The following is a 24,202-nucleotide window of genomic DNA, read 5'->3' as shown; positions in this document are numbered from 1 at the left end:
GCCATAAGCGGACATGAATAGATGGAACACCGCTAACCGCATAGAGAACCGTGTTTTGGGTGACCAGGTGCACGTTTTCAATCACCAGTTGCACATTTTCAATCACCAGTTGCACGGAGGATTAATAGCAATCTGCATCCATCGCGATTTCTTAAAGTGTCTATAAAGCACTCAGGACGGGCCCGACCGAGACAGGGCCTTAGTGGGGTGCTCCCATAGCGGGCAACAATGAGAGGGGTGCCTTTAAATTCATTTTGAACCATATTTGAAATTTTGGGTTACCAGATGCACGTTTTCAATCACCAGTTGCACGGAGGATTAATAGCAATCTGCATCCATCGTGATTTCTTAAAGTGTGTAAAAAGCACCCAAGGACGGCCCTGACAGAGAGAGGGCCGTAGTGGGGCACTCCCCTAGCGGGCTATATCAATAGAATGACGGGTAAAAGTATTTAAAACCCTTTTATAATTTTTGGGTTACCAGATGCACGTTTTCAATCACCAGGTGCACGGAGGAAAATGAGCATTTGCATCCATAGTCATGTTTTAAACCGTCCATAAAGCACTCTTGGCCGGCCCCGGCAGAGAGAGAAAGAGATGGTGAAAAAAAAAAAAAATCATCATCAGACCTTCCATAAATAATTCGGGCCGGCCCCCATTGCTAAAGGTCCGTAGTAGGGTGCGCCATAAGCGGACATGAATAGATGGAACACCGCTAACCGCATAGAGAACCGTGTTTTGGGTGACCAGGTGCACGTTTTCAATCACCAGTTGCACATTTTCAATCACCAGTTGCACGGAGGATTAATAGCAATCTGCATCCATCGCGATTTCTTAAAGTGTCTATAAAGCACTCAGGACGGGCCCGACCGAGACAGGGCCTTAGTGGGGTGCTCCCATAGCGGGCAACAATGAGAGGGGTGCCTTTAAATTCATTTTGAACCATATTTGAAATTTTGGGTTACCAGATGCACGTTTTCAATCACCAGTTGCACGGAGGATTAATAGCAATCTGCATCCATCGTGATTTCTTAAAGTGTGTAAAAAGCACCCAAGGACGGCCCTGACAGAGAGAGGGCCGTAGTGGGGCACTCCCCTAGCGGGCTATATCAATAGAATGACGGGTAAAAGTATTTAAAACCCTTTTATAATTTTTGGGTTACCAGATGCACGTTTTCAATCACCAGGTGCACGGAGGAAAATGAGCATTTGCATCCATAGTCATGTTTTAAACCGTCCATAAAGCACTCTTGGCCGGCCCCGGCAGAGAGAGAAAGAGATGGTGAAAAAAAAAAAAAATCATCATCAGACCTTCCATAAATAATTCGGGCCGGCCCCCATTGCTAAAGGTCCGTAGTAGGGTGCGCCATAAGCGGACATGAATAGATGGAACACCGCTAACCGCATAGAGAACCGTGTTTTGGGTGACCAGGTGCACGTTTTCAATCACCAGTTGCACATTTTCAATCACCAGTTGCACGGAGGATTAATAGCAATCTGCATCCATCGCGATTTCTTAAAGTGTCTATAAAGCACTCAGGACGGGCCCGACCGAGACAGGGCCTTAGTGGGGTGCTCCCATAGCGGGCAACAATGAGAGGGGTGCCTTTAAATTCATTTTGAACCATATTTGAAATTTTGGGTTACCAGATGCACGTTTTCAATCACCAGTTGCACGGAGGATTAATAGCAATCTGCATCCATCGTGATTTCTTAAAGTGTGTAAAAAGCACCCAAGGACGGCCCTGACAGAGAGAGGGCCGTAGTGGGGCACTCCCCTAGCGGGCTATATCAATAGAATGACGGGTAAAAGTATTTAAAACCCTTTTATAATTTTTGGGTTACCAGATGCACGTTTTCAATCACCAGGTGCACGGAGGAAAATGAGCATTTGCATCCATAGTCATGTTTTAAACCGTCCATAAAGCACTCTTGGCCGGCCCCGGCAGAGAGAGAAAGAGATGGTGAAAAAAAAAAAAAATCATCATCAGACCTTCCATAAATAATTCGGGCCGGCCCCCATTGCTAAAGGTCCGTAGTAGGGTGCGCCATAAGCGGACATGAATAGATGGAACACCGCTAACCGCATAGAGAACCGTGTTTTGGGTGACCAGGTGCACGTTTTCAATCACCAGTTGCACATTTTCAATCACCAGTTGCACGGAGGATTAATAGCAATCTGCATCCATCGCGATTTCTTAAAGTGTCTATAAAGCACTCAGGACGGGCCCGACCGAGACAGGGCCTTAGTGGGGTGCTCCCATAGCGGGCAACAATGAGAGGGGTGCCTTTAAATTCATTTTGAACCATATTTGAAATTTTGGGTTACCAGATGCACGTTTTCAATCACCAGTTGCACGGAGGATTAATAGCAATCTGCATCCATCGTGATTTCTTAAAGTGTGTAAAAAGCACCCAAGGACGGCCCTGACAGAGAGAGGGCCGTAGTGGGGCACTCCCCTAGCGGGCTATATCAATAGAATGACGGGTAAAAGTATTTAAAACCCTTTTATAATTTTTGGGTTACCAGATGCACGTTTTCAATCACCAGGTGCACGGAGGAAAATGAGCATTTGCATCCATAGTCATGTTTTAAACCGTCCATAAAGCACTCTTGGCCGGCCCCGGCAGAGAGAGAAAGAGATGGTGAAAAAAAAAAAAAATCATCATCAGACCTTCCATAAATAATTCGGGCCGGCCCCCATTGCTAAAGGTCCGTAGTAGGGTGCGCCATAAGCGGACATGAATAGATGGAACACCGCTAACCGCATAGAGAACCGTGTTTTGGGTGACCAGGTGCACGTTTTCAATCACCAGTTGCACATTTTCAATCACCAGTTGCACGGAGGATTAATAGCAATCTGCATCCATCGCGATTTCTTAAAGTGTCTATAAAGCACTCAGGACGGGCCCGACCGAGACAGGGCCTTAGTGGGGTGCTCCCATAGCGGGCAACAATGAGAGGGGTGCCTTTAAATTCATTTTGAACCATATTTGAAATTTTGGGTTACCAGATGCACGTTTTCAATCACCAGTTGCACGGAGGATTAATAGCAATCTGCATCCATCGTGATTTCTTAAAGTGTGTAAAAAGCACCCAAGGACGGCCCTGACAGAGAGAGGGCCGTAGTGGGGCACTCCCCTAGCGGGCTATATCAATAGAATGACGGGTAAAAGTATTTAAAACCCTTTTATAATTTTTGGGTTACCAGATGCACGTTTTCAATCACCAGGTGCACGGAGGAAAATGAGCATTTGCATCCATAGTCATGTTTTAAACCGTCCATAAAGCACTCTTGGCCGGCCCCGGCAGAGAGAGAAAGAGATGGTGAAAAAAAAAAAAAATCATCATCAGACCTTCCATAAATAATTCGGGCCGGCCCCCATTGCTAAAGGTCCGTAGTAGGGTGCGCCATAAGCGGACATGAATAGATGGAACACCGCTAACCGCATAGAGAACCGTGTTTTGGGTGACCAGGTGCACGTTTTCAATCACCAGTTGCACATTTTCAATCACCAGTTGCACGGAGGATTAATAGCAATCTGCATCCATCGCGATTTCTTAAAGTGTCTATAAAGCACTCAGGACGGGCCCGACCGAGACAGGGCCTTAGTGGGGTGCTCCCATAGCGGGCAACAATGAGAGGGGTGCCTTTAAATTCATTTTGAACCATATTTGAAATTTTGGGTTACCAGATGCACGTTTTCAATCACCAGTTGCACGGAGGATTAATAGCAATCTGCATCCATCGTGATTTCTTAAAGTGTGTAAAAAGCACCCAAGGACGGCCCTGACAGAGAGAGGGCCGTAGTGGGGCACTCCCCTAGCGGGCTATATCAATAGAATGACGGGTAAAAGTATTTAAAACCCTTTTATAATTTTTGGGTTACCAGATGCACGTTTTCAATCACCAGGTGCACGGAGGAAAATGAGCATTTGCATCCATAGTCATGTTTTAAACCGTCCATAAAGCACTCTTGGCCGGCCCCGGCAGAGAGAGAAAGAGATGGTGAAAAAAAAAAAAAATCATCATCAGACCTTCCATAAATAATTCGGGCCGGCCCCCATTGCTAAAGGTCCGTAGTAGGGTGCGCCATAAGCGGACATGAATAGATGGAACACCGCTAACCGCATAGAGAACCGTGTTTTGGGTGACCAGGTGCACGTTTTCAATCACCAGTTGCACATTTTCAATCACCAGTTGCACGGAGGATTAATAGCAATCTGCATCCATCGCGATTTCTTAAAGTGTCTATAAAGCACTCAGGACGGGCCCGACCGAGACAGGGCCTTAGTGGGGTGCTCCCATAGCGGGCAACAATGAGAGGGGTGCCTTTAAATTCATTTTGAACCATATTTGAAATTTTGGGTTACCAGATGCACGTTTTCAATCACCAGTTGCACGGAGGATTAATAGCAATCTGCATCCATCGTGATTTCTTAAAGTGTGTAAAAAGCACCCAAGGACGGCCCTGACAGAGAGAGGGCCGTAGTGGGGCACTCCCCTAGCGGGCTATATCAATAGAATGACGGGTAAAAGTATTTAAAACCCTTTTATAATTTTTGGGTTACCAGATGCACGTTTTCAATCACCAGGTGCACGGAGGAAAATGAGCATTTGCATCCATAGTCATGTTTTAAACCGTCCATAAAGCACTCTTGGCCGGCCCCGGCAGAGAGAGAAAGAGATGGTGAAAAAAAAAAAAAATCATCATCAGACCTTCCATAAATAATTCGGGCCGGCCCCCATTGCTAAAGGTCCGTAGTAGGGTGCGCCATAAGCGGACATGAATAGATGGAACACCGCTAACCGCATAGAGAACCGTGTTTTGGGTGACCAGGTGCACGTTTTCAATCACCAGTTGCACATTTTCAATCACCAGTTGCACGGAGGATTAATAGCAATCTGCATCCATCGCGATTTCTTAAAGTGTCTATAAAGCACTCAGGACGGGCCCGACCGAGACAGGGCCTTAGTGGGGTGCTCCCATAGCGGGCAACAATGAGAGGGGTGCCTTTAAATTCATTTTGAACCATATTTGAAATTTTGGGTTACCAGATGCACGTTTTCAATCACCAGTTGCACGGAGGATTAATAGCAATCTGCATCCATCGTGATTTCTTAAAGTGTGTAAAAAGCACCCAAGGACGGCCCTGACAGAGAGAGGGCCGTAGTGGGGCACTCCCCTAGCGGGCTATATCAATAGAATGACGGGTAAAAGTATTTAAAACCCTTTTATAATTTTTGGGTTACCAGATGCACGTTTTCAATCACCAGGTGCACGGAGGAAAATGAGCATTTGCATCCATAGTCATGTTTTAAACCGTCCATAAAGCACTCTTGGCCGGCCCCGGCAGAGAGAGAAAGAGATGGTGAAAAAAAAAAAAAAATCATCATCAGACCTTCCATAAATAATTCGGGCCGGCCCCCATTGCTAAAGGTCCGTAGTAGGGTGCGCCATAAGCGGACATGAATAGATGGAACACCGCTAACCGCATAGAGAACCGTGTTTTGGGTGACCAGGTGCACGTTTTCAATCACCAGTTGCACATTTTCAATCACCAGTTGCACGGAGGATTAATAGCAATCTGCATCCATCGCGATTTCTTAAAGTGTCTATAAAGCACTCAGGACGGGCCCGACCGAGACAGGGCCTTAGTGGGGTGCTCCCATAGCGGGCAACAATGAGAGGGGTGCCTTTAAATTCATTTTGAACCATATTTGAAATTTTGGGTTACCAGATGCACGTTTTCAATCACCAGTTGCACGGAGGATTAATAGCAATCTGCATCCATCGTGATTTCTTAAAGTGTGTAAAAAGCACCCAAGGACGGCCCTGACAGAGAGAGGGCCGTAGTGGGGCACTCCCCTAGCGGGCTATATCAATAGAATGACGGGTAAAAGTATTTAAAACCCTTTTATAATTTTTGGGTTACCAGATGCACGTTTTCAATCACCAGGTGCACGGAGGAAAATGAGCATTTGCATCCATAGTCATGTTTTAAACCGTCCATAAAGCACTCTTGGCCGGCCCCGGCAGAGAGAGAAAGAGATGGTGAAAAAAAAAAAAAATCATCATCAGACCTTCCATAAATAATTCGGGCCGGCCCCCATTGCTAAAGGTCCGTAGTAGGGTGCGCCATAAGCGGACATGAATAGATGGAACACCGCTAACCGCATAGAGAACCGTGTTTTGGGTGACCAGGTGCACGTTTTCAATCACCAGTTGCACATTTTCAATCACCAGTTGCACGGAGGATTAATAGCAATCTGCATCCATCGCGATTTCTTAAAGTGTCTATAAAGCACTCAGGACGGGCCCGACCGAGACAGGGCCTTAGTGGGGTGCTCCCATAGCGGGCAACAATGAGAGGGGTGCCTTTAAATTCATTTTGAACCATATTTGAAATTTTGGGTTACCAGATGCACGTTTTCAATCACCAGTTGCACGGAGGATTAATAGCAATCTGCATCCATCGTGATTTCTTAAAGTGTGTAAAAAGCACCCAAGGACGGCCCTGACAGAGAGAGGGCCGTAGTGGGGCACTCCCCTAGCGGGCTATATCAATAGAATGACGGGTAAAAGTATTTAAAACCCTTTTATAATTTTTGGGTTACCAGATGCACGTTTTCAATCACCAGGTGCACGGAGGAAAATGAGCATTTGCATCCATAGTCATGTTTTAAACCGTCCATAAAGCACTCTTGGCCGGCCCCGGCAGAGAGAGAAAGAGATGGTGAAAAAAAAAAAAAATCATCATCAGACCTTCCATAAATAATTCGGGCCGGCCCCCATTGCTAAAGGTCCGTAGTAGGGTGCGCCATAAGCGGACATGAATAGATGGAACACCGCTAACCGCATAGAGAACCGTGTTTTGGGTGACCAGGTGCACGTTTTCAATCACCAGTTGCACATTTTCAATCACCAGTTGCACGGAGGATTAATAGCAATCTGCATCCATCGCGATTTCTTAAAGTGTCTATAAAGCACTCAGGACGGGCCCGACCGAGACAGGGCCTTAGTGGGGTGCTCCCATAGCGGGCAACAATGAGAGGGGTGCCTTTAAATTCATTTTGAACCATATTTGAAATTTTGGGTTACCAGATGCACGTTTTCAATCACCAGTTGCACGGAGGATTAATAGCAATCTGCATCCATCGTGATTTCTTAAAGTGTGTAAAAAGCACCCAAGGACGGCCCTGACAGAGAGAGGGCCGTAGTGGGGCACTCCCCTAGCGGGCTATATCAATAGAATGACGGGTAAAAGTATTTAAAACCCTTTTATAATTTTTGGGTTACCAGATGCACGTTTTCAATCACCAGGTGCACGGAGGAAAATGAGCATTTGCATCCATAGTCATGTTTTAAACCGTCCATAAAGCACTCTTGGCCGGCCCCGGCAGAGAGAGAAAGAGATGGTGAAAAAAAAAAAAAATCATCATCAGACCTTCCATAAATAATTCGGGCCGGCCCCCATTGCTAAAGGTCCGTAGTAGGGTGCGCCATAAGCGGACATGAATAGATGGAACACCGCTAACCGCATAGAGAACCGTGTTTTGGGTGACCAGGTGCACGTTTTCAATCACCAGTTGCACATTTTCAATCACCAGTTGCACGGAGGATTAATAGCAATCTGCATCCATCGCGATTTCTTAAAGTGTCTATAAAGCACTCAGGACGGGCCCGACCGAGACAGGGCCTTAGTGGGGTGCTCCCATAGCGGGCAACAATGAGAGGGGTGCCTTTAAATTCATTTTGAACCATATTTGAAATTTTGGGTTACCAGATGCACGTTTTCAATCACCAGTTGCACGGAGGATTAATAGCAATCTGCATCCATCGTGATTTCTTAAAGTGTGTAAAAAGCACCCAAGGACGGCCCTGACAGAGAGAGGGCCGTAGTGGGGCACTCCCCTAGCGGGCTATATCAATAGAATGACGGGTAAAAGTATTTAAAACCCTTTTATAATTTTTGGGTTACCAGATGCACGTTTTCAATCACCAGGTGCACGGAGGAAAATGAGCATTTGCATCCATAGTCATGTTTTAAACCGTCCATAAAGCACTCTTGGCCGGCCCCGGCAGAGAGAGAAAGAGATGGTGAAAAAAAAAAAAAATCATCATCAGACCTTCCATAAATAATTCGGGCCGGCCCCCATTGCTAAAGGTCCGTAGTAGGGTGCGCCATAAGCGGACATGAATAGATGGAACACCGCTAACCGCATAGAGAACCGTGTTTTGGGTGACCAGGTGCACGTTTTCAATCACCAGTTGCACATTTTCAATCACCAGTTGCACGGAGGATTAATAGCAATCTGCATCCATCGCGATTTCTTAAAGTGTCTATAAAGCACTCAGGACGGGCCCGACCGAGACAGGGCCTTAGTGGGGTGCTCCCATAGCGGGCAACAATGAGAGGGGTGCCTTTAAATTCATTTTGAACCATATTTGAAATTTTGGGTTACCAGATGCACGTTTTCAATCACCAGTTGCACGGAGGATTAATAGCAATCTGCATCCATCGTGATTTCTTAAAGTGTGTAAAAAGCACCCAAGGACGGCCCTGACAGAGAGAGGGCCGTAGTGGGGCACTCCCCTAGCGGGCTATATCAATAGAATGACGGGTAAAAGTATTTAAAACCCTTTTATAATTTTTGGGTTACCAGATGCACGTTTTCAATCACCAGGTGCACGGAGGAAAATGAGCATTTGCATCCATAGTCATGTTTTAAACCGTCCATAAAGCACTCTTGGCCGGCCCCGGCAGAGAGAGAAAGAGATGGTGAAAAAAAAAAAAAATCATCATCAGACCTTCCATAAATAATTCGGGCCGGCCCCCATTGCTAAAGGTCCGTAGTAGGGTGCGCCATAAGCGGACATGAATAGATGGAACACCGCTAACCGCATAGAGAACCGTGTTTTGGGTGACCAGGTGCACGTTTTCAATCACCAGTTGCACATTTTCAATCACCAGTTGCACGGAGGATTAATAGCAATCTGCATCCATCGCGATTTCTTAAAGTGTCTATAAAGCACTCAGGACGGGCCCGACCGAGACAGGGCCTTAGTGGGGTGCTCCCATAGCGGGCAACAATGAGAGGGGTGCCTTTAAATTCATTTTGAACCATATTTGAAATTTTGGGTTACCAGATGCACGTTTTCAATCACCAGTTGCACGGAGGATTAATAGCAATCTGCATCCATCGTGATTTCTTAAAGTGTGTAAAAAGCACCCAAGGACGGCCCTGACAGAGAGAGGGCCGTAGTGGGGCACTCCCCTAGCGGGCTATATCAATAGAATGACGGGTAAAAGTATTTAAAACCCTTTTATAATTTTTGGGTTACCAGATGCACGTTTTCAATCACCAGGTGCACGGAGGAAAATGAGCATTTGCATCCATAGTCATGTTTTAAACCGTCCATAAAGCACTCTTGGCCGGCCCCGGCAGAGAGAGAAAGAGATGGTGAAAAAAAAAAAAAATCATCATCAGACCTTCCATAAATAATTCGGGCCGGCCCCCATTGCTAAAGGTCCGTAGTAGGGTGCGCCATAAGCGGACATGAATAGATGGAACACCGCTAACCGCATAGAGAACCGTGTTTTGGGTGACCAGGTGCACGTTTTCAATCACCAGTTGCACATTTTCAATCACCAGTTGCACGGAGGATTAATAGCAATCTGCATCCATCGCGATTTCTTAAAGTGTCTATAAAGCACTCAGGACGGGCCCGACCGAGACAGGGCCTTAGTGGGGTGCTCCCATAGCGGGCAACAATGAGAGGGGTGCCTTTAAATTCATTTTGAACCATATTTGAAATTTTGGGTTACCAGATGCACGTTTTCAATCACCAGTTGCACGGAGGATTAATAGCAATCTGCATCCATCGTGATTTCTTAAAGTGTGTAAAAAGCACCCAAGGACGGCCCTGACAGAGAGAGGGCCGTAGTGGGGCACTCCCCTAGCGGGCTATATCAATAGAATGACGGGTAAAAGTATTTAAAACCCTTTTATAATTTTTGGGTTACCAGATGCACGTTTTCAATCACCAGGTGCACGGAGGAAAATGAGCATTTGCATCCATAGTCATGTTTTAAACCGTCCATAAAGCACTCTTGGCCGGCCCCGGCAGAGAGAGAAAGAGATGGTGAAAAAAAAAAAAAATCATCATCAGACCTTCCATAAATAATTCGGGCCGGCCCCCATTGCTAAAGGTCCGTAGTAGGGTGCGCCATAAGCGGACATGAATAGATGGAACACCGCTAACCGCATAGAGAACCGTGTTTTGGGTGACCAGGTGCACGTTTTCAATCACCAGTTGCACATTTTCAATCACCAGTTGCACGGAGGATTAATAGCAATCTGCATCCATCGCGATTTCTTAAAGTGTCTATAAAGCACTCAGGACGGGCCCGACCGAGACAGGGCCTTAGTGGGGTGCTCCCATAGCGGGCAACAATGAGAGGGGTGCCTTTAAATTCATTTTGAACCATATTTGAAATTTTGGGTTACCAGATGCACGTTTTCAATCACCAGTTGCACGGAGGATTAATAGCAATCTGCATCCATCGTGATTTCTTAAAGTGTGTAAAAAGCACCCAAGGACGGCCCTGACAGAGAGAGGGCCGTAGTGGGGCACTCCCCTAGCGGGCTATATCAATAGAATGACGGGTAAAAGTATTTAAAACCCTTTTATAATTTTTGGGTTACCAGATGCACGTTTTCAATCACCAGGTGCACGGAGGAAAATGAGCATTTGCATCCATAGTCATGTTTTAAACCGTCCATAAAGCACTCTTGGCCGGCCCCGGCAGAGAGAGAAAGAGATGGTGAAAAAAAAAAAAAATCATCATCAGACCTTCCATAAATAATTCGGGCCGGCCCCCATTGCTAAAGGTCCGTAGTAGGGTGCGCCATAAGCGGACATGAATAGATGGAACACCGCTAACCGCATAGAGAACCGTGTTTTGGGTGACCAGGTGCACGTTTTCAATCACCAGTTGCACATTTTCAATCACCAGTTGCACGGAGGATTAATAGCAATCTGCATCCATCGCGATTTCTTAAAGTGTCTATAAAGCACTCAGGACGGGCCCGACCGAGACAGGGCCTTAGTGGGGTGCTCCCATAGCGGGCAACAATGAGAGGGGTGCCTTTAAATTCATTTTGAACCATATTTGAAATTTTGGGTTACCAGATGCACGTTTTCAATCACCAGTTGCACGGAGGATTAATAGCAATCTGCATCCATCGTGATTTCTTAAAGTGTGTAAAAAGCACCCAAGGACGGCCCTGACAGAGAGAGGGCCGTAGTGGGGCACTCCCCTAGCGGGCTATATCAATAGAATGACGGGTAAAAGTATTTAAAACCCTTTTATAATTTTTGGGTTACCAGATGCACGTTTTCAATCACCAGGTGCACGGAGGAAAATGAGCATTTGCATCCATAGTCATGTTTTAAACCGTCCATAAAGCACTCTTGGCCGGCCCCGGCAGAGAGAGAAAGAGATGGTGAAAAAAAAAAAAAATCATCATCAGACCTTCCATAAATAATTCGGGCCGGCCCCCATTGCTAAAGGTCCGTAGTAGGGTGCGCCATAAGCGGACATGAATAGATGGAACACCGCTAACCGCATAGAGAACCGTGTTTTGGGTGACCAGGTGCACGTTTTCAATCACCAGTTGCACATTTTCAATCACCAGTTGCACGGAGGATTAATAGCAATCTGCATCCATCGCGATTTCTTAAAGTGTCTATAAAGCACTCAGGACGGGCCCGACCGAGACAGGGCCTTAGTGGGGTGCTCCCATAGCGGGCAACAATGAGAGGGGTGCCTTTAAATTCATTTTGAACCATATTTGAAATTTTGGGTTACCAGATGCACGTTTTCAATCACCAGTTGCACGGAGGATTAATAGCAATCTGCATCCATCGTGATTTCTTAAAGTGTGTAAAAAGCACCCAAGGACGGCCCTGACAGAGAGAGGGCCGTAGTGGGGCACTCCCCTAGCGGGCTATATCAATAGAATGACGGGTAAAAGTATTTAAAACCCTTTTATAATTTTTGGGTTACCAGATGCACGTTTTCAATCACCAGGTGCACGGAGGAAAATGAGCATTTGCATCCATAGTCATGTTTTAAACCGTCCATAAAGCACTCTTGGCCGGCCCCGGCAGAGAGAGAAAGAGATGGTGAAAAAAAAAAAAAATCATCATCAGACCTTCCATAAATAATTCGGGCCGGCCCCCATTGCTAAAGGTCCGTAGTAGGGTGCGCCATAAGCGGACATGAATAGATGGAACACCGCTAACCGCATAGAGAACCGTGTTTTGGGTGACCAGGTGCACGTTTTCAATCACCAGTTGCACATTTTCAATCACCAGTTGCACGGAGGATTAATAGCAATCTGCATCCATCGCGATTTCTTAAAGTGTCTATAAAGCACTCAGGACGGGCCCGACCGAGACAGGGCCTTAGTGGGGTGCTCCCATAGCGGGCAACAATGAGAGGGGTGCCTTTAAATTCATTTTGAACCATATTTGAAATTTTGGGTTACCAGATGCACGTTTTCAATCACCAGTTGCACGGAGGATTAATAGCAATCTGCATCCATCGTGATTTCTTAAAGTGTGTAAAAAGCACCCAAGGACGGCCCTGACAGAGAGAGGGCCGTAGTGGGGCACTCCCCTAGCGGGCTATATCAATAGAATGACGGGTAAAAGTATTTAAAACCCTTTTATAATTTTTGGGTTACCAGATGCACGTTTTCAATCACCAGGTGCACGGAGGAAAATGAGCATTTGCATCCATAGTCATGTTTTAAACCGTCCATAAAGCACTCTTGGCCGGCCCCGGCAGAGAGAGAAAGAGATGGTGAAAAAAAAAAAAAATCATCATCAGACCTTCCATAAATAATTCGGGCCGGCCCCCATTGCTAAAGGTCCGTAGTAGGGTGCGCCATAAGCGGACATGAATAGATGGAACACCGCTAACCGCATAGAGAACCGTGTTTTGGGTGACCAGGTGCACGTTTTCAATCACCAGTTGCACATTTTCAATCACCAGTTGCACGGAGGATTAATAGCAATCTGCATCCATCGCGATTTCTTAAAGTGTCTATAAAGCACTCAGGACGGGCCCGACCGAGACAGGGCCTTAGTGGGGTGCTCCCATAGCGGGCAACAATGAGAGGGGTGCCTTTAAATTCATTTTGAACCATATTTGAAATTTTGGGTTACCAGATGCACGTTTTCAATCACCAGTTGCACGGAGGATTAATAGCAATCTGCATCCATCGTGATTTCTTAAAGTGTGTAAAAAGCACCCAAGGACGGCCCTGACAGAGAGAGGGCCGTAGTGGGGCACTCCCCTAGCGGGCTATATCAATAGAATGACGGGTAAAAGTATTTAAAACCCTTTTATAATTTTTGGGTTACCAGATGCACGTTTTCAATCACCAGGTGCACGGAGGAAAATGAGCATTTGCATCCATAGTCATGTTTTAAACCGTCCATAAAGCACTCTTGGCCGGCCCCGGCAGAGAGAGAAAGAGATGGTGAAAAAAAAAAAAAATCATCATCAGACCTTCCATAAATAATTCGGGCCGGCCCCCATTGCTAAAGGTCCGTAGTAGGGTGCGCCATAAGCGGACATGAATAGATGGAACACCGCTAACCGCATAGAGAACCGTGTTTTGGGTGACCAGGTGCACGTTTTCAATCACCAGTTGCACATTTTCAATCACCAGTTGCACGGAGGATTAATAGCAATCTGCATCCATCGCGATTTCTTAAAGTGTCTATAAAGCACTCAGGACGGGCCCGACCGAGACAGGGCCTTAGTGGGGTGCTCCCATAGCGGGCAACAATGAGAGGGGTGCCTTTAAATTCATTTTGAACCATATTTGAAATTTTGGGTTACCAGATGCACGTTTTCAATCACCAGTTGCACGGAGGATTAATAGCAATCTGCATCCATCGTGATTTCTTAAAGTGTGTAAAAAGCACCCAAGGACGGCCCTGACAGAGAGAGGGCCGTAGTGGGGCACTCCCCTAGCGGGCTATATCAATAGAATGACGGGTAAAAGTATTTAAAACCCTTTTATAATTTTTGGGTTACCAGATGCACGTTTTCAATCACCAGGTGCACGGAGGAAAATGAGCATTTGCATCCATAGTCATGTTTTAAACCGTCCATAAAGCACTCTTGGCCGGCCCCGGCAGAGAGAGAAAGAGATGGTGAAAAAAAAAAAAAATCATCATCAGACCTTCCATAAATAATTCGGGCCGGCCCCCATTGCTAAAGGTCCGTAGTAGGGTGCGCCATAAGCGGACATGAATAGATGGAACACCGCTAACCGCATAGAGAACCGTGTTTTGGGTGACCAGGTGCACGTTTTCAATCACCAGTTGCACATTTTCAATCACCAGTTGCACGGAGGATTAATAGCAATCTGCATCCATCGCGATTTCTTAAAGTGTCTATAAAGCACTCAGGACGGGCCCGACCGAGACAGGGCCTTAGTGGGGTGCTCCCATAGCGGGCAACAATGAGAGGGGTGCCTTTAAATTCATTTTGAACCATATTTGAAATTTTGGGTTACCAGATGCACGTTTTCAATCACCAGTTGCACGGAGGATTAATAGCAATCTGCATCCATCGTGATTTCTTAAAGTGTGTAAAAAGCACCCAAGGACGGCCCTGACAGAGAGAGGGCCGTAGTGGGGCACTCCCCTAGCGGGCTATATCAATAGAATGACGGGTAAAAGTATTTAAAACCCTTTTATAATTTTTGGGTTACCAGATGCACGTTTTCAATCACCAGGTGCACGGAGGAAAATGAGCATTTGCATCCATAGTCATGTTTTAAACCGTCCATAAAGCACTCTTGGCCGGCCCCGGCAGAGAGAGAAAGAGATGGTGAAAAAAAAAAAAAATCATCATCAGACCTTCCATAAATAATTCGGGCCGGCCCCCATTGCTAAAGGTCCGTAGTAGGGTGCGCCATAAGCGGACATGAATAGATGGAACACCGCTAACCGCATAGAGAACCGTGTTTTGGGTGACCAGGTGCACGTTTTCAATCACCAGTTGCACATTTTCAATCACCAGTTGCACGGAGGATTAATAGCAATCTGCATCCATCGCGATTTCTTAAAGTGTCTATAAAGCACTCAGGACGGGCCCGACCGAGACAGGGCCTTAGTGGGGTGCTCCCATAGCGGGCAACAATGAGAGGGGTGCCTTTAAATTCATTTTGAACCATATTTGAAATTTTGGGTTACCAGATGCACGTTTTCAATCACCAGTTGCACGGAGGATTAATAGCAATCTGCATCCATCGTGATTTCTTAAAGTGTGTAAAAAGCACCCAAGGACGGCCCTGACAGAGAGAGGGCCGTAGTGGGGCACTCCCCTAGCGGGCTATATCAATAGAATGACGGGTAAAAGTATTTAAAACCCTTTTATAATTTTTGGGTTACCAGATGCACGTTTTCAATCACCAGGTGCACGGAGGAAAATGAGCATTTGCATCCATAGTCATGTTTTAAACCGTCCATAAAGCACTCTTGGCCGGCCCCGGCAGAGAGAGAAAGAGATGGTGAAAAAAAAAAAAAATCATCATCAGACCTTCCATAAATAATTCGGGCCGGCCCCCATTGCTAAAGGTCCGTAGTAGGGTGCGCCATAAGCGGACATGAATAGATGGAACACCGCTAACCGCATAGAGAACCGTGTTTTGGGTGACCAGGTGCACGTTTTCAATCACCAGTTGCACATTTTCAATCACCAGTTGCACGGAGGATTAATAGCAATCTGCATCCATCGCGATTTCTTAAAGTGTCTATAAAGCACTCAGGACGGGCCCGACCGAGACAGGGCCTTAGTGGGGTGCTCCCATAGCGGGCAACAATGAGAGGGGTGCCTTTAAATTCATTTTGAACCATATTTGAAATTTTGGGTTACCAGATGCACGTTTTCAATCACCAGTTGCACGGAGGATTAATAGCAATCTGCATCCATCGTGATTTCTTAAAGTGTGTAAAAAGCACCCAAGGACGGCCCTGACAGAGAGAGGGCCGTAGTGGGGCACTCCCCTAGCGGGCTATATCAATAGAATGACGGGTAAAAGTATTTAAAACCCTTTTATAATTTTTGGGTTACCAGATGCACGTTTTCAATCACCAGGTGCACGGAGGAAAATGAGCATTTGCATCCATAGTCATGTTTTAAACCGTCCATAAAGCACTCTTGGCCGGCCCCGGCAGAGAGAGAAAGAGATGGTGAAAAAAAAAAAAAAATCATCATCAGACCTTCCATAAATAATTCGGGCCGGCCCCCATTGCTAAAGGTCCGTAGTAGGGTGCGCCATAAGCGGACATGAATAGATGGAACACCGCTAACCGCATAGAGAACCGTGTTTTGGGTGACCAGGTGCACGTTTTCAATCACCAGTTGCACATTTTCAATCACCAGTTGCACGGAGGATTAATAGCAATCTGCATCCATCGCGATTTCTTAAAGTGTCTATAAAGCACTCAGGACGGGCCCGACCGAGACAGGGCCTTAGTGGGGTGCTCCCATAGCGGGCAACAATGAGAGGGGTGCCTTTAAATTCATTTTGAACCATATTTGAAATTTTGGGTTACCAGATGCACGTTTTCAATCACCAGTTGCACGGAGGATTAATAGCAATCTGCATCCATCGTGATTTCTTAAAGTGTGTAAAAAGCACCCAAGGACGGCCCTGACAGAGAGAGGGCCGTAGTGGGGCACTCCCCTAGCGGGCTATATCAATAGAATGACGGGTAAAAGTATTTAAAACCCTTTTATAATTTTTGGGTTACCAGATGCACGTTTTCAATCACCAGGTGCACGGAGGAAAATGAGCATTTGCATCCATAGTCATGTTTTAAACCGTCCATAAAGCACTCTTGGCCGGCCCCGGCAGAGAGAGAAAGAGATGGTGAAAAAAAAAAAAAATCATCATCAGACCTTCCATAAATAATTCGGGCCGGCCCCCATTGCTAAAGGTCCGTAGTAGGGTGCGCCATAAGCGGACATGAATAGATGGAACACCGCTAACCGCATAGAGAACCGTGTTTTGGGTGACCAGGTGCACGTTTTCAATCACCAGTTGCACATTTTCAATCACCAGTTGCACGGAGGATTAATAGCAATCTGCATCCATCGCGATTTCTTAAAGTGTCTATAAAGCACTCAGGACGGGCCCGACCGAGACAGGGCCTTAGTGGGGTGCTCCCATAGCGGGCAACAATGAGAGGGGTGCCTTTAAATTCATTTTGAACCATATTTGAAATTTTGGGTTACCAGATGCACGTTTTCAATCACCAGTTGCACGGAGGATTAATAGCAATCTGCATCCATCGTGATTTCTTAAAGTGTGTAAAAAGCACCCAAGGACGGCCCTGACAGAGAGAGGGCCGTAGTGGGGCACTCCCCTAGCGGGCTATATCAATAGAATGACGGGTAAAAGTATTTAAAACCCTTTTATAATTTTTGGGTTACCAGATGCACGTTTTCAATCACCAGGTGCACGGAGGAAAATGAGCATTTGCATCCATAGTCATGTTTTAAACCGTCCATAAAGCACTCTTGGCCGGCCCCGGCAGAGAGAGAAAGAGATGGTGAAAAAAAAAAAAAATCATCATCAGACCTTCCATAAATAATTCGGGCCGGCCCCCATTGCTAAAGGTCCGTAGTAGGGTGCGCCATAAGCGGACATGAATAGATGGAACACCGCTAACCGCATAGAGAACCGTGTTTTGGGTGACCAGGTGCACGTTTTCAATCACCAGTTGCACATTTTCAATCACCAGTTGCACGGAGGATTAATAGCAATCTGCATCCATCGCGATTTCTTAAAGTGTCTATAAAGCACTCAGGACGGGCCCGACCGAGACAGGGCCTTAGTGGGGTGCTCCCATAGCGGGCAACAATGAGAGGGGTGCCTTTAAATTCATTTTGAACCATATTTGAAATTTTGGGTTACCAGATGCACGTTTTCAATCACCAGTTGCACGGAGGATTAATAGCAATCTGCATCCATCGTGATTTCTTAAAGTGTGTAAAAAGCACCCAAGGACGGCCCTGACAGAGAGAGGGCCGTAGTGGGGCACTCCCCTAGCGGGCTATATCAATAGAATGACGGGTAAAAGTATTTAAAACCCTTTTATAATTTTTGGGTTACCAGATGCACGTTTTCAATCACCAGGTGCACGGAGGAAAATGAGCATTTGCATCCATAGTCATGTTTTAAACCGTCCATAAAGCACTCTTGGCCGGCCCCGGCAGAGAGAGAAAGAGATGGTGAAAAAAAAAAAAAATCATCATCAGACCTTCCATAAATAATTCGGGCCGGCCCCCATTGCTAAAGGTCCGTAGTAGGGTGCGCCATAAGCGGACATGAATAGATGGAACACCGCTAACCGCATAGAGAACCGTGTTTTGGGTGACCAGGTGCACGTTTTCAATCACCAGTTGCACATTTTCAATCACCAGTTGCACGGAGGATTAATAGCAATCTGCATCCATCGCGATTTCTTAAAGTGTCTATAAAGCACTCAGGACGGGCCCGACCGAGACAGGGCCTTAGTGGGGTGCTCCCATAGCGGGCAACAATGAGAGGGGTGCCTTTAAATTCATTTTGAACCATATTTGAAATTTTGGGTTACCAGATGCACGTTTTCAATCACCAGTTGCACGGAGGATTAATAGCAATCTGCATCCATCGTGATTTCTTAAAGTGTGTAAAAAGCACCCAAGGACGGCCCTGACAGAGAGAGGGCCGTAGTGGGGCACTCCCCTAGCGGGCTATATCAATAGAATGACGGGTAAAAGTATTTAAAACCCTTTTATAATTTTTGGGTTACCAGATGCACGTTTTCAATCACCAGGTGCACGGAGGAAAATGAGCATTTGCATCCATAGTCATGTTTTAAACCGTCCATAAAGCACTCTTGGCCGGCCCCGGCAGAGAGAGAAAGAGATGGTGAAAAAAAAAAAAAATCATCATCAGACCTTCCATAAATAATTCGGGCCGGCCCCCATTGCTAAAGGTCCGTAGTAGGGTGCGCCATAAGCGGACATGAATAGATGGAACACCGCTAACCGCATAGAGAACCGTGTTTTGGGTGACCAGGTGCACGTTTTCAATCACCAGTTGCACATTTTCAATCACCAGTTGCACGGAGGATTAATAGCAATCTGCATCCATCGCGATTTCTTAAAGTGTCTATAAAGCACTCAGGACGGGCCCGACCGAGACAGGGCCTTAGTGGGGTGCTCCCATAGCGGGCAACAATGAGAGGGGTGCCTTTAAATTCATTTTGAACCATATTTGAAATTTTGGGTTACCAGATGCACGTTTTCAATCACCAGTTGCACGGAGGATTAATAGCAATCTGCATCCATCGTGATTTCTTAAAGTGTGTAAAAAGCACCCAAGGACGGCCCTGACAGAGAGAGGGCCGTAGTGGGGCACTCCCCTAGCGGGCTATATCAATAGAATGACGGGTAAAAGTATTTAAAACCCTTTTATAATTTTTGGGTTACCAGATGCACGTTTTCAATCACCAGGTGCACGGAGGAAAATGAGCATTTGCATCCATAGTCATGTTTTAAACCGTCCATAAAGCACTCTTGGCCGGCCCCGGCAGAGAGAGAAAGAGATGGTGAAAAAAAAAAAAAATCATCATCAGACCTTCCATAAATAATTCGGGCCGGCCCCCATTGCTAAAGGTCCGTAGTAGGGTGCGCCATAAGCGGACATGAATAGATGGAACACCGCTAACCGCATAGAGAACCGTGTTTTGGGTGACCAGGTGCACGTTTTCAATCACCAGTTGCACATTTTCAATCACCAGTTGCACGGAGGATTAATAGCAATCTGCATCCATCGCGATTTCTTAAAGTGTCTATAAAGCACTCAGGACGGGCCCGACCGAGACAGGGCCTTAGTGGGGTGCTCCCATAGCGGGCAACAATGAGAGGGGTGCCTTTAAATTCATTTTGAACCATATTTGAAATTTTGGGTTACCAGATGCACGTTTTCAATCACCAGTTGCACGGAGGATTAATAGCAATCTGCATCCATCGTGATTTCTTAAAGTGTGTAAAAAGCACCCAAGGACGGCCCTGACAGAGAGAGGGCCGTAGTGGGGCACTCCCCTAGCGGGCTATATCAATAGAATGACGGGTAAAAGTATTTAAAACCCTTTTATAATTTTTGGGTTACCAGATGCACGTTTTCAATCACCAGGTGCACGGAGGAAAATGAGCATTTGCATCCATAGTCATGTTTTAAACCGTCCATAAAGCACTCTTGGCCGGCCCCGGCAGAGAGAGAAAGAGATGGTGAAAAAAAAAAAAAATCATCATCAGACCTTCCATAAATAATTCGGGCCGGCCCCCATTGCTAAAGGTCCGTAGTAGGGTGCGCCATAAGCGGACATGAATAGATGGAACACCGCTAACCGCATAGAGAACCGTGTTTTGGGTGACCAGGTGCACGTTTTCAATCACCAGTTGCACATTTTCAATCACCAGTTGCACGGAGGATTAATAGCAATCTGCATCCATCGCGATTTCTTAAAGTGTCTATAAAGCACTCAGGACGGGCCCGACCGAGACAGGGCCTTAGTGGGGTGCTCCCATAGCGGGCAACAATGAGAGGGGTGCCTTTAAATTCATTTTGAACCATATTTGAAATTTTGGGTTACCAGATGCACGTTTTCAATCACCAGTTGCACGGAGGATTAATAGCAATCTGCATCCATCGTGATTTCTTAAAGTGTGTAAAAAGCACCCAAGGACGGCCCTGACAGAGAGAGGGCCGTAGTGGGGCACTCCCCTAGCGGGCTATATCAATAGAATGACGGGTAAAAGTATTTAAAACCCTTTTATAATTTTTGGGTTACCAGATGCACGTTTTCAATCACCAGGTGCACGGAGGAAAATGAGCATTTGCATCCATAGTCATGTTTTAAACCGTCCATAAAGCACTCTTGGCCGGCCCCGGCAGAGAGAGAAAGAGATGGTGAAAAAAAAAAAAAATCATCATCAGACCTTCCATAAATAATTCGGGCCGGCCCCCATTGCTAAAGGTCCGTAGTAGGGTGCGCCATAAGCGGACATGAATAGATGGAACACCGCTAACCGCATAGAGAACCGTGTTTTGGGTGACCAGGTGCACGTTTTCAATCACCAGTTGCACATTTTCAATCACCAGTTGCACGGAGGATTAATAGCAATCTGCATCCATCGCGATTTCTTAAAGTGTCTATAAAGCACTCAGGACGGGCCCGACCGAGACAGGGCCTTAGTGGGGTGCTCCCATAGCGGGCAACAATGAGAGGGGTGCCTTTAAATTCATTTTGAACCATATTTGAAATTTTGGGTTACCAGATGCACGTTTTCAATCACCAGTTGCACGGAGGATTAATAGCAATCTGCATCCATCGTGATTTCTTAAAGTGTGTAAAAAGCACCCAAGGACGGCCCTGACAGAGAGAGGGCCGTAGTGGGGCACTCCCCTAGCGGGCTATATCAATAGAATGACGGGTAAAAGTATTTAAAACCCTTTTATAATTTTTGGGTTACCAGATGCACGTTTTCAATCACCAGGTGCACGGAGGAAAATGAGCATTTGCATCCATAGTCATGTTTTAAACCGTCCATAAAGCACTCTTGGCCGGCCCCGGCAGAGAGAGAAAGAGATGGTGAAAAAAAAAAAAAATCATCATCAGACCTTCCATAAATAATTCGGGCCGGCCCCCATTGCTAAAGGTCCGTAGTAGGGTGCGCCATAAGCGGACATGAATAGATGGAACACCGCTAACCGCATAGAGAACCGTGTTTTGGGTGACCAGGTGCACGTTTTCAATCACCAGTTGCACATTTTCAATCACCAGTTGCACGGAGGATTAATAGCAATCTGCATCCATCGCGATTTCTTAAAGTGTCTATAAAGCACTCAGGACGGGCCCGACCGAGACAGGGCCTTAGTGGGGTGCTCCCATAGCGGGCAACAATGAGAGGGGTGCCTTTAAATTCATTTTGAACCATATTTGAAATTTTGGGTTACCAGATGCACGTTTTCAATCACCAGTTGCACGGAGGATTAATAGCAATCTGCATCCATCGTGATTTCTTAAAGTGTGTAAAAAGCACCCAAGGACGGCCCTGACAGAGAGAGGGCCGTAGTGGGGCACTCCCCTAGCGGGCTATATCAATAGAATGACGGGTAAAAGTATTTAAAACCCTTTTATAATTTTTGGGTTACCAGATGCACGTTTTCAATCACCAGGTGCACGGAGGAAAATGAGCATTTGCATCCATAGTCATGTTTTAAACCGTCCATAAAGCACTCTTGGCCGGCCCCGGCAGAGAGAGAAAGAGATGGTGAAAAAAAAAAAAAATCATCATCAGACCTTCCATAAATAATTCGGGCCGGCCCCCATTGCTAAAGGTCCGTAGTAGGGTGCGCCATAAGCGGACATGAATAGATGGAACACCGCTAACCGCATAGAGAACCGTGTTTTGGGTGACCAGGTGCACGTTTTCAATCACCAGTTGCACATTTTCAATCACCAGTTGCACGGAGGATTAATAGCAATCTGCATCCATCGCGATTTCTTAAAGTGTCTATAAAGCACTCAGGACGGGCCCGACCGAGACAGGGCCTTAGTGGGGTGCTCCCATAGCGGGCAACAATGAGAGGGGTGCCTTTAAATTCATTTTGAACCATATTTGAAATTTTGGGTTACCAGATGCACGTTTTCAATCACCAGTTGCACGGAGGATTAATAGCAATCTGCATCCATCGTGATTTCTTAAAGTGTGTAAAAAGCACCCAAGGACGGCCCTGACAGAGAGAGGGCCGTAGTGGGGCACTCCCCTAGCGGGCTATATCAATAGAATGACGGGTAAAAGTATTTAAAACCCTTTTATAATTTTTGGGTTACCAGATGCACGTTTTCAATCACCAGGTGCACGGAGGAAAATGAGCATTTGCATCCATAGTCATGTTTTAAACCGTCCATAAAGCACTCTTGGCCGGCCCCGGCAGAGAGAGAAAGAGATGGTGAAAAAAAAAAAAAATCATCATCAGACCTTCCATAAATAATTCGGGCCGGCCCCCATTGCTAAAGGTCCGTAGTAGGGTGCGCCATAAGCGGACATGAATAGATGGAACACCGCTAACCGCATAGAGAACCGTGTTTTGGGTGACCAGGTGCACGTTTTCAATCACCAGTTGCACATTTTCAATCACCAGTTGCACGGAGGATTAATAGCAATCTGCATCCATCGCGATTTCTTAAAGTGTCTATAAAGCACTCAGGACGGGCCCGACCGAGACAGGGCCTTAGTGGGGTGCTCCCATAGCGGGCAACAATGAGAGGGGTGCCTTTAAATTCATTTTGAACCATATTTGAAATTTTGGGTTACCAGATGCACGTTTTCAATCACCAGTTGCACGGAGGATTAATAGCAATCTGCATCCATCGTGATTTCTTAAAGTGTGTAAAAAGCACCCAAGGACGGCCCTGACAGAGAGAGGGCCGTAGTGGGGCACTCCCCTAGCGGGCTATATCAATAGAATGACGGGTAAAAGTATTTAAAACCCTTTTATAATTTTTGGGTTACCAGATGCACGTTTTCAATCACCAGGTGCACGGAGGAAAATGAGCATTTGCATCCATAGTCATGTTTTAAACCGTCCATAAAGCACTCTTGGCCGGCCCCGGCAGAGAGAGAAAGAGATGGTGAAAAAAAAAAAAAATCATCATCAGACCTTCCATAAATAATTCGGGCCGGCCCCCATTGCTAAAGGTCCGTAGTAGGGTGCGCCATAAGCGGACATGAATAGATGGAACACCGCTAACCGCATAGAGAACCGTGTTTTGGGTGACCAGGTGCACGTTTTCAATCACCAGTTGCACATTTTCAATCACCAGTTGCACGGAGGATTAATAGCAATCTGCATCCATCGCGATTTCTTAAAGTGTCTATAAAGCACTCAGGACGGGCCCGACCGAGACAGGGCCTTAGTGGGGTGCTCCCATAGCGGGCAACAATGAGAGGGGTGCCTTTAAATTCATTTTGAACCATATTTGAAATTTTGGGTTACCAGATGCACGTTTTCAATCACCAGTTGCACGGAGGATTAATAGCAATC

This window comes from Oncorhynchus mykiss, unplaced genomic scaffold (genome assembly GCF_013265735.2).
Source record: "Oncorhynchus mykiss isolate Arlee unplaced genomic scaffold, USDA_OmykA_1.1 un_scaffold_411, whole genome shotgun sequence".
NCBI lineage: Eukaryota > Metazoa > Chordata > Actinopteri > Salmoniformes > Salmonidae > Oncorhynchus > Oncorhynchus mykiss.
Note: the sequence above shows the minus strand (reverse complement) of the source record.